We start from the raw sequence: 14,432 nt of genomic DNA on the forward strand, positions 1-14,432 counted from the left end.
AAATCATTGCCAGGACTAATGTCAAGGAATTTATTTCCTGTGTTTCTTCTAGTTTTGTGGTTTCAGGTCTTACATTTAACTGTTTATTCTTTTTCAAGTCACTTTTTTGTGACTGATAGAAATGAAATTGAGTTTCCATCTTCTTTTTCTGAATATCCAATTTTTCTTTCACCATTTATTGAAAAGACAATTTTTTCTTAAATATGTTTTCTTGGCCCTCTTATCAAATATTAGTTGACTGTAAATACATTGGGTTTTTTTGGCTTTTGATTTTGCCCATTTGTGTATATGTCAGTTTTTATGCTACTGTCTTGATTAATATTGTTTGAAATCAGTAAGTGTGATTCCTCCTGCTTTTTCTTCCTTCTCGGGATTATTTTGGCTTTGAGAGATTTTTGTAGTTCCATATGAAATTTTGTATCATTTTTTTCTATTTTTGTAACGATTGACATTGAAATTTTGATAGACATTGCAATGAATATATAAATGGTTTTTAATAATTATGTTTATTTTAATACCTTTAGTAATATTGATACTCATGACCCATGGACATGGGATATATTTCCATTTGTTTGTGCCCTTTTCAATTTCTTACATCAAAGTCTTGTAGTTTCAGTATATAGATTTTTAACCTCTAAAATTAAATTTATTCCTAAATTTTTAACATATTAATGCTACAGTAAATGAGATGGGTTACTTTATTTCTACTTCTGATTTCTTCTTAATGTATACAAATGAAAGTAATTTTGTATGTTTATTTGCACCCTGCAACTTTACTGAATTCGTTGATTATTTCTAAGAGTTTTATGGAAATTTTAGGATTTTCTATACATAAGATCATGTCATCTACAATACAGACAATTTTGCATTTCCTTTCCAGTTGGATGTCATTTATTTATTTACTTACTTATCTGATTACTCTGGCTAAGACATCCAATACTAAGATGATTAGGAGTAATAAGAATGGTCACCCTTGTCTTGTTGCTAATCTTAGAGGAAAAGCTTCTTTCGCCACTTCCAATTTCCTTCAACTCCCTTCTCCTCTCCATCTCCCCATGTCCTCCATGTTGTTATGCTCCACAAATAAGTGAAACCATATGATACTTGACTCTCTCTGCTTGACTTATTTCGCTCAGCATAATCTCTTCCAGTCCCATCCATGTTGATACAAAAGTTGGGTATTCATCCTTTCTGATGGAGGCATAATACTCCATTGTGTGTATGTATCACATCTTCCTTATCCATTCGTCCGTTGAAGGTCATCTTGGTTCTTTCCACAGTTTGGTGACTGTGGCCATTGCTGCTATAAACATTGGGGGTACAGATGGCCCTTCTTTTCACTACATCTGTATCTTTGGGGTAAATACCCAGCAGTGCAATTGCAGGGTCATAGGGAAGCTCTATTTTTAATTTCTTGAGGAATCTCCACACTGTTCTCCAAAGTGGCTGCACCAACTTTGTTTTGGCAGATTATTGATTGAAATATTCTATCTTCTTACTTGTTACTGTTATGTTTAGATTTTCTATTTCCTCATGAATCTGTCTTGGTAGTTTTATGTATCTAGGAATTTATTCATTTCTTCAAGTTTGTCCAGTTTGTTGGTGTATAATCATTTATTGTAGTCTTTTATGAATATTTGTATTTCATTGGTGTCAGTTGTAATGTCTTCTCTTTTATTTCTGACTACATTTATTTTAGTTTCTCTTTTTCCTTATCTATTCTAACTAAGTGTTATCACTTTTATTTCTTTACAAAATACCTTCTCTTTAGTTTTACCTATTTGTACTTTTTTTTACCTCTATTTCATTATTTTACCCTTATCTTTGTTACTTCCTTTTGCTAAATTTGGATTTAGTTTCTTCTTCATTTTTGAGTTTCTTGAGATGTTATGTGAGGTTATTCATGATTTCTTTTCTCAGTGTAGGAGTTTATTGCTATAAACTTTCTTCCTAGAAATGCAATTGTTGTACTCCATATGTTTTAGTATGTTGTTTCCATTTTTAGTTCTTTCAATATTTTTTACCTTCATTTTTATCAATTTTTTTGAATTGGTTGTTTAAGACTGTTAATTCCTACCCATTTATGAATTTTCCCACTTTTATCCTGTACTGTTTTTTAGTTTCATAACATGTGGTCTTAATAGATACTTGGTATAAATTCAAACTTCTCACATTTTCTAAGGCTTGTTTTATAACCTAACTTAAGCTCTATCCTTTAGAATATTCCATGTGTGGCTGAGAAGAAGGTGTATTTCATTACTGTTGGGTGGAATGTTCTCTATATGTCTGTTTGGTCCATTTCATCCAAGGTGACTTGAAAATCACCATTTCTTCATTGGTTTTCTTCCTGGATGATCTGTTTATTTTTGAAAGTGGAGTATTAAAGCATTCTACTATTAGATTGTTTTCCACTTATTTTTTTTAAGATTTTGTTTATTTATTTGACAGAGAGAGATCACAAGTAGGCAGAGAGGCAGGCAGAGAGGGGGGAGAAGCAGGATCCCCACTGAGCAGAGAGCCCAAGTGGGGCTCGATACCAGGACCCTGAGATCATGACCTGAGCCGAAGGCAGAGGCTTAATGCACTGAGCCACCCAGGTGCCCCTCCACTTCTTCCTTCATATCTATTAGTATTAGCTTAATACGTTTAGGTGCTCTAATGTTGTATGCTTATATATTTACAGTTGTTATAGTCTTTTTTTAAAAGATTTTATTTATTTATTTGACAGAGAGATCACAAGTAGGCAGAGCGGCAGGTAGAGAGAGAGAGGAGGAAGCAGGCTCCCCGCTGAGCAGAGAGCCCGATGTGGAGCTCGATCCCAGGACCCTGAGATCATAACCTGAGCTGAAGGCAGAGGCTTTAAACCACTGAGCCATCCAGGCGCCCCACAGTTATTATAGTCTTTTGATGAACTGATGCCTATATCCTTATATGACCATCTTTGTCTCTTGTTACAGTTTTTGACTAAAAGTCTGTATTGTTATATATAAGTATAGGTCTCTTTTATTTTCCAGTTGCTAGCAATATCTTTTTCCTCTCTTACATGTGTCCTTAGAGCCTATGTGTGTCCTCAGAGCTGAAGTGAATTTGTTTTTTTTTTAATTAATTTATTTTATTGTATTTTTTATTTTTATTTTTTATTTCTTTAAGATCAATTAATTAACATATGATATATTATTAGTTTCACAGGTAGAGTTTAGTGATTCATCAGTTGCCTATAATACCTAGTGCTCATTACATCAAGTGGTCTCTTTAATGCCCATCACCCAGTTACCCAATGCACCAAACCACCTCCCCTCTAGCAACCCTCAGTTTGTTTCCTATAGTTAAGAGTCTCTTAAGGTTTGCTTTTCTCTCTGTTTTTATCTCATTTTTTCCTTCCTTTCTCCTAAGATCATTTGTTTTGTCTTAAATTCTACATATTAGTGAAATCGTGGTAGTTGTCTTTCTCTGACTGACTTATTTTTTTTTTTAGCATAATACCATCTAGTTCCATCCATGTCATTACAAATGGCAAGATTTCTTTCTTTCTGATGTCTGAGTAATATTCCATTGCATATATCTACCATATCTTCTTTATTTATTCATTTGTCAATGAACAACTGGGCTCTTTCCATATTTTGGCTATTCTGGGCATTGCTACTATAAACATTGGGGTGCATGTGTCCCTTCGAATCACTATGCTTTTATCCTTTGGTTAAATACATAGTAGTGTAAATATAGTTTAAATGTCTATGCTACCCAAAGCAATTTACACATTCAATGCAATCCTTATGAAGTGAGTTTCTTTTAGCCAGCATATAGCTGGGTCTTTTTTTTTAAATCCATTCAACCAGTCAATGCCTTTTGATTAGATATTTTAATCCATTTTTAAAAGATTTTATTTATTTATTTGACACAGAGAGAGAGAGCACAAGTAGGGAGAGTGACAGGTAGAGGGAGGGAGAAGCAGGCTCCCTGATGAACAGAAAGCCCAACATGGGGCCTGATCCCAGAACCCTGGTACCATGACCTGAGCCGAAGGCAGGCACTTAACCAAATGAACCACCCAGGCACCGCTGGAGATTTTAATCCATTTATATTTAAGGTAATTATTGATAAAGGCATGAATGATATCACAATATTCCTATTTTTTTGTAGTTCTCTTTTTCTTTTCTTCCACTTTCACTGCCTTTCTTTGTGCATTGATGATTTTCTATTTTAGTATGCTTTGATTTTGTATATATAATATACATTCTTGCTTCATTTATTATGAAGCCTACATAAAATATCTTATAGATGTAATGGTCTATTTTAAGCTGATGATAACTAAACTGTGATTGTATACAAAACTCTTTTTGTCCTCCACCATATTTTTGATGACATAATTTACTTCTTTTTGTATTGTGTATCCATTAAAATGTTATTGTAGCTATAGTTATTTTTAATACTTTTGTTTTAAAATCTTATAGTAGAGATACATGATTAATATACCACCCTATTATAGTATTAGCATATTCTGAATTTGACTATATACTTACTTTACTAATGTGTTTTATAATTTTAAATGTTTTCATGTCAGTAGTTATTATCCTTTCACTTTAGCTTGAAGAACTCCTTTCAGTATTTCTTGTAAGTTAGGGCTAGTGGTGTTGAACTTCCTTAGTTTGTGTTTATTTGGGAAAGTTTTGAAAGATAAGTCTGCTAGGCAAAGTATTCTTAGTTGTCAGTTTTATCTCCCAACATTGTTTCTTTTTTTTTCCAGCACTGTTTCTGTCTTAAAGGAGTTCCCTTACATGTGAGAATTTTTCTCACTGCTTTTAATTTTTTTCACTGTCTTTGATTTTGTACTTTTAAAAAATATATATTTCATTTATTTATTTGACAGAGAGACACAAGCAGAGAGTAGAGAGGGAGAAGCAGGCTTCCTGCTGAGTAGGGAGCCCGATGCAGGGCTCAATCCCAGCATCCTGGGATCATAACCTGAGCCAAAGACAGATGCTTAATGACTGAGCCACCCAGGCACACTTGATTTTATACTGTTTTATTTTAATGTGTCTTGGAAAAGATCTTTTGGGATTGAAATTTTCACTGACATCTTTGCTTTCTGAACTTGAATATTCAAACCTTACCCTGGATGATTTCAAATGTTGCACCTTCTAGTTCACTAATTCTTTTAGTTGATTAAGTTTGTTGTTGAAGTTCCCTATTAAATTCTTCAGTTCTATGTATTCTTCATCTCTTGAATTTCTGTTTATTTTTTAATGCTTCCTATTCTTTGTTGAAATTATCCTTTGTTCATGCATTATTTTGAAGATTTCATTTAGTTTTCTATTTGTGTCTTTTTATAGTTTATTGTGTTTCTCTAAGATTATTTATAATTCTATTTAAACTGTTTATAGATCTCCATTTCTTTAAGGTCTTTCATTGATGTTTTATTAGTTTCCCTTTGTTATGTTTCCTTGATTATTCATGATCTTTGTGGCTTTGTGTTGGTGTCTGTACATTTGAGAATATAGGCACTTCATCTAGTCTTTATAGACTTCTATAGACTGTCTTTGGCAGGCAAAACTCTTCAACATTCAGTTTCTCCAGATATTCCAAGTGGGCTGCCTGATGGTGTCCATAGGTGGCCTTGCTACTTGTATTTTGAGCTTGCAAGTCTGGTTTGGGTCAGCAGATAGTGAAACTTGATGTTTGGGAAGATGGGAATGAGTCTGGCATCTGGGTCTGCAGGGTAGGCCTGGACTGTAGGTTCTATGCAGCAAGCTTGGATCTTGAGTGTGTTATGATGGGCTTGGGTTCTATGTAAGTGTGAGTGATCCTTGATCCTGGGTTCACAGAATCAGTTACAACCTGGGGAACATCAGTTACATGGAGTGAGCCCAGCATTTGAGTCTGCAGGGTGCAATACTGGAATGGGTTTATTGGGGCTTATTGTGAGCCTGGGCCACAGGATACACCCTAGGTCATGGTGGTTGTCTGGTACTTGGATATAGCAGAAGCCTGAGATTTCAGGAGCCTGTTGAAAGCCTGGGCCACAGGAGCTGCTTGGAGCTTCAGAAAGCAGCAGACACTAGGGTAGACCAGAGACCACCAGGGCTTATTAAATCTCACCAGGAACCTGTTACCATGGAAGCTTACTGGAGCTGTAGGAGCTACCTGGTGCCTAGTTGGTCTGGGAGCTTGAGTTTGTGGGAGTGATCTGGGACCCTGGGTTCAAGGAAACTGCCTGGAGCTGTGGAAGATGCCTGTGGTCACTGAAGCCAGCAGGTGCTGAAGAGAGCTAGTGTCCTTAGGTTCCTTTGCATGCCAGGAGCCTATTGCATGGAAACTGCCTGAGGTTACTGGAGCTGGTGGGCTTCATGGAAGATATGGGCCTGGATTTTTAGGATCATACTGGGTGCCTTAGTGTCAAATATGCTGCCTTGGGTTGCAGGAGTTGTCTGAGGCTTTAGAAGTCAAAAGACACTGGGATGAGCTGGAAGCCTCATTTTGTGGGTACACTCAGGGAACCACCTGAGGCTTCAGGAGTTGGCCTGGTACTGTGCCGTCTGTGCTGAATTTAGGCACTCACTTCACTTTCCTTCCTGGTTGAAGTAGGTGTCACTCTGCACTGGCCTGCTAAGGCTCTTGGTGGAGGGGTGATGGGAGTAGTATGAGTCTATGATTCCTACCTTTCTCAATGTGTCTTTTCTTATCTCTGTGCTTCATTCAGGTATTGTAACCCCTCACCTGGAATCTTTGGTCCTTGTGAAGGTATTATGAATGTTTGTTCAAATTGATGTTGATAGGGGGAGAAAAATGTTAGAAATCCCTGTTATCATTTTGCTGACAACACTTCTTTGTATTCATTTCCAATTTCATTTCATCATAGTCAGAAAATATACTTTTGTGTAATATCAATCCTTTTAAAGTTTTCAAGGGTTTTATGGCTTAATATATGTTCTGTCTTGACGAATGTTCCATGTTTATTTGATAAGAATATATATTCTGCTTTTATTGGATGGAATACTCTATTACTGTCTGATTGATTTAGTTGGTTTATCGTGTTCAAATCTTGAATACTGACTGTGTTTGATATTCTGCCATGTTGTTTTATCCATTATTGAAAATAAGCTATTGAAGTCTCAAACTGTGATTTCTGAATTGTCCATTTCTCTCTTTTTTGACTTCTGTCCATTTTCATCTCATGTATTTCAGAGCTGTATTCTTAGGTATATATATACTTTTAATTGCCATGTCTCCCTGATTGAATTGCTTTTTAATTGTTATATAATATCCTTTCAGTCTCTAATAGTGACTGGTATCTAAAATCTATATTTTCTTATATTAATATAGCCCTCCCAGCTCCTTTTTAATTACTGTTTTTATGACATATATTTTAACTTATTCTTATTTTCAATCTATTTGTATCTTTGAATCTTATGTTTGTCTCTGTAGATAACATATGTTTGTGTATAGTTTTTATTTTAATCCACTCTACCAATCTTTGCTTTGTTATTGGAGTGTTTAATCCACTTGTATTCAGTGTTATTAAATATAATGTAATTATGGATCTTTTATTTTTCTATTTGTTTTCTTAATGTCTTTTGATATCTAGCCATCCACTTATTTTTTTAAATTTTTACTGTGTCATGTTAGTCACCATAGAATATATCATTAGGTTTCGATGTAGTGTTCCAAGATTCATTGTTTACATATAACACCCAGTATTGCATAGTCATCCATTTCTGTCTCCATCTGTGATACATGAACAATTTATTGTATACCATTTCAATTCCTTTGTTGTTTATTTTACTTCAATTTTAGATTTATTTTCTTAGCAATTTCCTTGTGGATTTCAACTAACAATTTACCTTAAAACAATTTAATTTCTTTAATTTAATGTATGAATGAAACCATATGGTATTTGTCAAACAAAACAGATGTACATTGGGGAAGGGAAGAAAAAATAAAATATGATAAAAGCAGAGAGAGAGGTAAACCATAAGAAACTCTTTTAACTATAAGAAACAAACTGAGGGTGGCTGGAGGGGAGGTGGGTGGGGGGATGGGATAATTGGGTGATGGGCATTAAGGAGGACACTTGATGTAATGAGCACTGGTTATTATATGCACTGATGAATCACCAAATTCTACCTTTAAAACTAATACTACACTATATGTTAACTAGATCAAATTTAAAAATAAAAAATTTTAAAAATATTAGCACAGATTAATGTCAATTTGATTTCAATAGTGTATAAAAACCTTACTTCAATATAGTTCCATTCCTTGCTTTTGTACTATCATTGACCTACATAGTATATCTTTATACATATAAACCTACCAACACAGTTTTATAATTATTAGTAATAGATGTTTTATTTGTTCTTTATTTTTTAAAAGATTGATTTATTTATTTTAGAGATGGAGGAGGGTCAAAGGAGAGGGAGAGAGTCTCAAGTGGACTCTGTGCTAGATGTGCTAGAGTGCAGAGCTAGATGGGCACTTGATCTCACAATCCTGAGTTCAGGACCTGAGCCAAAACCAAGCATCAGTTTCTTAACCAACTGTGCCACCCAGGTTCCCCAGTAATAGATGTTTTATGCAATTTTCTTTTAAATCATAGTGTAGAAGAAAAGTCCTTTAAAAAAACCACCTTTATGTTCTCCTTTGTATTTATTTATTTAGTTATTGTATTTATTTATTTATTTAGTTGTATTTATTTAGTTGTATTTATGTATTTATTTATAAATATTATTTAGTTATACAAAGTCTCCTTTGTATTTATTTATTTATTTATTTAGTTAGTTAGTTAGTTAGTTATTTAGTTACCTGTAATGGTGATCTTTGCTTCTTCTTATGTGTTTCAGTAACTGTTTGATTTCCTTTAAGTTCATCCGAAGAAACTCTTTTTAGCAATTTTTGTTGAAGAACACTACTATCAATCAGTGATTTCTATTATTTTTTTTATTTGGGATTGTCTTAATTTTTCCTTCATTTTAAAGGATAATTTTTATAGATATATTAATTTTTAGGTTAATCTTTCTTCACTCTTGTTTTAAAGTTTTTCCAAAGTTTAGTGGAGCCAATAAAGCATATAAATTGTGTGCTGGCAGACATTAAGACCTACTTTTCCTTATCAAAGAAAATGGCATATGTTTCTTTAAAATTTGTCAACTGAGAGGAAAGGGTACTGAAATTAAGCATCAGTACACCAACTACACAAAAACAATAAATTTTTTTTTAAAAAAACATTATTCAACTTGGAAGTAAGAATAGAACCAAGGCGTAAAGGGGAGGTCAATTAGGGGTTCCTCAATCTCAAAATTCTTTAGGACAAGAAGTTTTCGCCATTTGTGAGCAATCATTTACACCACCAAATCCAATTGCAGAATCTAAATTTACAGCAACAGAAAAAACAATGATAATTCCAAATTCATTTCTAGACACATTCCAAAGGAAGGCTTGAACGTATTCATAATTCACAGGCTTGTCTGTTTCAGGCAAAATTACAAATTGTTGTAATTCTTCCTCGTATTATGTTCAAAAGAAAAAAAAGTGATACACTTTTGAGAAATACCTCATTTTCATTCCTGTTTTTAGTATGGGATTGACTTTTTAAAATAAGGGCTATATCTATAATGATTATAGAAATTCAGCACAATGTAGAAATACATTTCTAATATTCCATTCACCTTCCACCCAGTCAATGGATGTTATGGTTAACTTAGCAAAGTTTCTTCACAGAAAGATATTACTAAATGGCTAATGTAATTGCAAAATTTAACAAAGTCCTGTGAATAGCTTCTGGAAAAATTCTTATACTGATTTGCAATGCTCTTTTAAGGTTAAAAATATTTTGGCTAATTGAACATAATAATAAAAATAGGAGCTAACACTGAACTGCAAGTTTGCAAGGAAACATTTTCACTGTCCTACTTGATATGTAATATAGTAATATGATAGAATAAATTACAGTACCTGGCCAGCTGACATCAGTTCTTCATCTAAAACATATTACCATTCAGTTCAAGATATTAAAACTGAAGACGAAACATGCTTTAAAACATTGTAGCTATAAGAGGTTTTATATGTACTCAAAAGAGGAATGTCCTCATAACCTTTATTGAGGACTACCTAACATTTAGAGAACCTCCATGTGATTCCATATTTTCCAGATTGAGATTCCAAAGTGCACACATTAGGAGAGGGACTGAAGAGTCAGGTTTTTCTATTTAGGTTGTGATCACATAATTAGCAGATAAAAGACCTTTATCTTCCACCATTTTAATGAAAACTGCCCAAAGTAGGGCATTCATGAAAAATGTAGAACAGTACACTGAAGACTAGAATACCAACCCTCCCTCACCATCCATCAGCAGTATCACCATCTGCTAATACTAAACCAAAAGGAACCCCATTCTCAAAGTTCATGACCTCTCCATTTTAGGTCACTCTTGAATGTAGTCTACATATTTATATTTACCATAAATAATAGTATCCTGTTTAGGGAGTAATACTTGTCTTAAAACTGAGTATTTTAAGCCTACTAGGTTAACTGGGGGGGGCAATTAAATAATATTGCTACCTTTAGAACACTATCACACACACACTGAATCCAATTAAGTTCTATGTACTTACTAACTACATTGCATGTCCATTGTAGCACCTTTTTACAACACATAATCACCAGAATAGAAATTTCTTGGAAAACTAACAGAGCACAGCCCAATCATTAGAAGTTGCCCACTGTGACTATTTAGAAACCAGGTGCATGGTAGAGTACTGCTGCAAAAAAAAAAAAAAAAAAAAAAAAAATGGAAGCCTGTAGATTTGACAGGAAGCCAGACCATTGGCTTTAAAACAATTTTAGGAAACTGGCAATACTGCTGAAGCAAAAATAATCAACACAGCAGGAAATGGACCAAAAAAGCATTCAATAACCAGGTAAACATCTGATATCCATTCCTTTCCCTTTGAGAATAAATATAGTTAAGGTCACTTTCAGCCTTGGAACAGATATGCGTTAGCCTGTGATGATCTTGCTAATGACTACATGATATCTGATGTTCTCTGCTAGGATTTTAGTTTTAAAAAGGCCATAGTTATAAGAGGCATCTGCTGTGAATATCCAGAAATTCCTTTTATGACAACCACTATAGAATTCACTTGTCTTAAACAGTTTATAAGGGAAGGTGGCTCATGTTTCCTTTGCAATAATAGTATATGTTGGAGATCAAGTGGCTTTCAAGCAGCATGGTGGGTGTAAAAATGTCTGGAGTTTAGATCATTCTGTTGTGTTTATGGGTCGGCAAGTCTGTAATCATATGGTCACACTGCGCTAAGTACACCTTCTGGTTCACGTATTGTCCAAGTGGAGTGCCATTTCTTCCGATGTGAAAGTGTTCAAATTGACATCATGGAGTCCATTTATCCTTCAACTAGCATTCCATCCATTGCTTATATGTATAAAAGAGCTTGGGGTACTCAAATGTATGCTTATACTAGCCATTGTACCACTAAGACCATGCAGAGCCCTGTTTTCCCGGAAGCGTTGAGAATTAGTCTCTACAGATGAGCAGATTTCCATTGAAGTAACTCAGTTAGGGGACAACACAGTATTTCTTGGGAAAGGTCTAGAGTTTTGTGGTGGAGAAACTTTTCCACACAGGAAGTTGATCAAATCTTCTCTATGAATAGCTCTTCTGCATTCTTTAACCCAACCAACCCATAATTATTGCCTTGCTGATAGCCAATTTGAATTCCAATATGAGGTCAAGAGAAATAGAGTCTTCTGACATTTGTTTTATATGTTTTATCCAGGAATTTTAGCCATAACTATCAAGAATAATGAGATGGAGTAGATTTATTCCATCTCATCTAGAAATGCAAGTTTTCAGGACAATCTTTTAAGTAGGCTCGCCTGTTGTTATTTGGGTGGAAGGTGGATGGGGATGATGGCTGCTAATTTCTAACAATATTAATTTTATCTTGCACCTAGAATTCTATCATTTCCTTAATTTTTACTAAACAAATGTGTTTTGAATATCTAATGCTTGCAAGGAACTTTTCTATTTCTCTTGAAGTACAGTTGGTCAAGAAAAATTCAATGTATGTATCCAAGTATAATATCCAGTGCATGATCCAGTTGATAAGGGAAGCACAGGATCTTATAAAGGCACAGAGAGATACGTAAGTCAGACTTGGGGAGAAATCTGGGAAGGATTTCCAGAAGAAAATTCCAAATTAGGAGCTGAAAGAAAATTAGTCACATGAAAAGTGGGAAAAGAATATTGCAAGAGCATAAATTATTTACTCAAGTTCATTAATATCTCAGAATGCATCACACATTCATGGAAATATGAGTACTTCAACATGGTTGGAGCATTGTGGTGAGGTGTAGAGTTACAGAAATGAGGTTGGAAAGATAGGACTGAAGGACTTAATATACTATAGTAAGGAAGTTTTATTTTCTTTTTATTTTTAGATACAGGTGAATCCTTGGAAGAATTAGGCAACAGAATAGTGAGATCAAATTTGGAATTCAGAAAGATCACTTTAATGAAAAATATGTTTATTCAAATAAGCAAAATTGGAAGTAGAGGGAACCAATAGAGGCTGGTAAGAATAAATCATAAAGAGATGATGATGGTTGTCTAAATTAGAATAGAGGTGGTGCAGAGAGAAGTAGCTAAATTTAAAAATTAGGATGATAGAATTTTTGGGATGTGTGTGGGTATTCATAGGTGTAGATGTTAAAGGTATCATCTATAAACATTGGGGTACAGATGGCCCTTCTTTTCACTACATCTGTATCTTTAGGGTAAATATCCAGTAGTGCAATTGCAGGGTCATAGGGAAGCTCTATTTTTAATTTCTTTAATTTCTCCACACTGTTCTCCAAAGTGGCTGCACCAACTTGCATTCCCACCACCAGTGTAAGAGGGTTCCCCTTTCCCCACATCCTCTCCAACACATGTTGTTTCCTGTCTTGCTAATTTTGGCCATTCTAAGTGGTGTCAGGTGGTATCTCAATGTGGTTTTAATTTGAATCTCCCTGATGGCTAGTGATGATGAACATTTTTTTCATGTGTCTGATAGCCATTTGTATGTCTTCATTGGAAAGTGCCTGTTCATATCTTCTGCCCATTTTTTGATATAATTATCTATGGATAAGGAAGATGTGGTCCATATACACTATGGAGTATTATGCCTCCATCAGAAAGGATGAATACCCAACTTTTGTAGCAACATGGACAGGACTGGAAGAGATTATGCTGAGTGAAATAAGTCAAGCAGAGAGAGTCAAGTATCATATGGTTTCACTTATTTGTGGAGCATAACAAATGACATGGAGGATATTGGGAGATGGAAAGGAGAAGGAAGTTGAGGGAAATTGGAAGGGGACGTGAACCATGAGAGACTATGGACTCTGAAAAAGAACCTGAGGGTTTTGAAGGGGCGGGGGGGGTGGGAGGTTGGGGAACCAGGTGGTGGGTAATAGGGAGGGCATGTATTGCATGGATCACTGGGTGTTGTGCAAAAACAGTAAATACTGTTATGCTGAAAAAATAAATTAATTAATTAAAAATATTAAAATATTTAAAATATTTTTAAAAAAGTATCACCTAGATTGTGTGAGTGGGTAGATGGCAGAGTGATCATACTCTGTTATCCAAACTAAGACATTTTAAAGAGTGAAAGGGAGTACCATTATTAATTACATTGCAATAACAAATGAAATCCAGTTCTATTCCAGTCAAATCAGAATGTATGGTCAACTTAGTGCATGGTGATTCTAGACAAAGAACACACATTTTGGAGGAATATTATACATTATTTAAAACATTTTAATTTATCTTGGGAAAATTTTAAAAAATGTAATTTAAAATGTCCATGGGCCACACTTATTAATAAGTGGATATTATTTCTTTGGATGGAAAAGATAAGGTGGATAGAGTATGAGATTACAATTTTCATGAGTGCAGAGACCATGTTGCCTATATACCATCTTATCAGTATCTAAAACAATGCTTAACACATTGAAAGCATGAAAAATATTACATTAATTAGTTAATTAATATCCATTATATTTAGAGGGAAAGCTGTGTTCTAAGGCCTAAGTAACTGTTTTGCACTTGAAGGTACATAAAATGAGATAAGTAGGGGAAGGGACACAAGTCCTGCTTATACTCCAAAGACTGGCTGTTATAAGCAGAGGATAATAGAAAAGGCTGTGAGTAGTTAAAAATTCCTCAATGTCAATCTCTGCTTCTCACTGAACCACAACTCATCTGCTCTGTGCTTTCCCTTACCATTGGTGCACTTGGTTTTGGGACGTTTACACAGAACTTTCTCTCATTAGGGAGGCAGACACGTGAAGCAGAAGGATTATTTGAGTGAGAGGCTTATTTTTAGCCACAATTTAAGATCTAATTAACAGTGAGTCTCTTTATCCCTAGGCA

The 14,432-nt window shown here is 34.6% G+C and overlaps 1 pseudogene; it reads right to left on the minus strand.

The window, feature by feature from the left end:
- Positions 1-11,249: 11,249 nt before the first annotated feature.
- LOC123934674 lies at positions 11,250-11,736 on the minus strand (annotated as a pseudogene).
- Positions 11,737-14,432: the final 2,696 nt, after the last annotated feature.

This window comes from Meles meles, chromosome X (assembly GCF_922984935.1).
Source record: "Meles meles chromosome X, mMelMel3.1 paternal haplotype, whole genome shotgun sequence".
Classification (NCBI taxonomy): Eukaryota; Metazoa; Chordata; class Mammalia; order Carnivora; family Mustelidae; genus Meles; species Meles meles.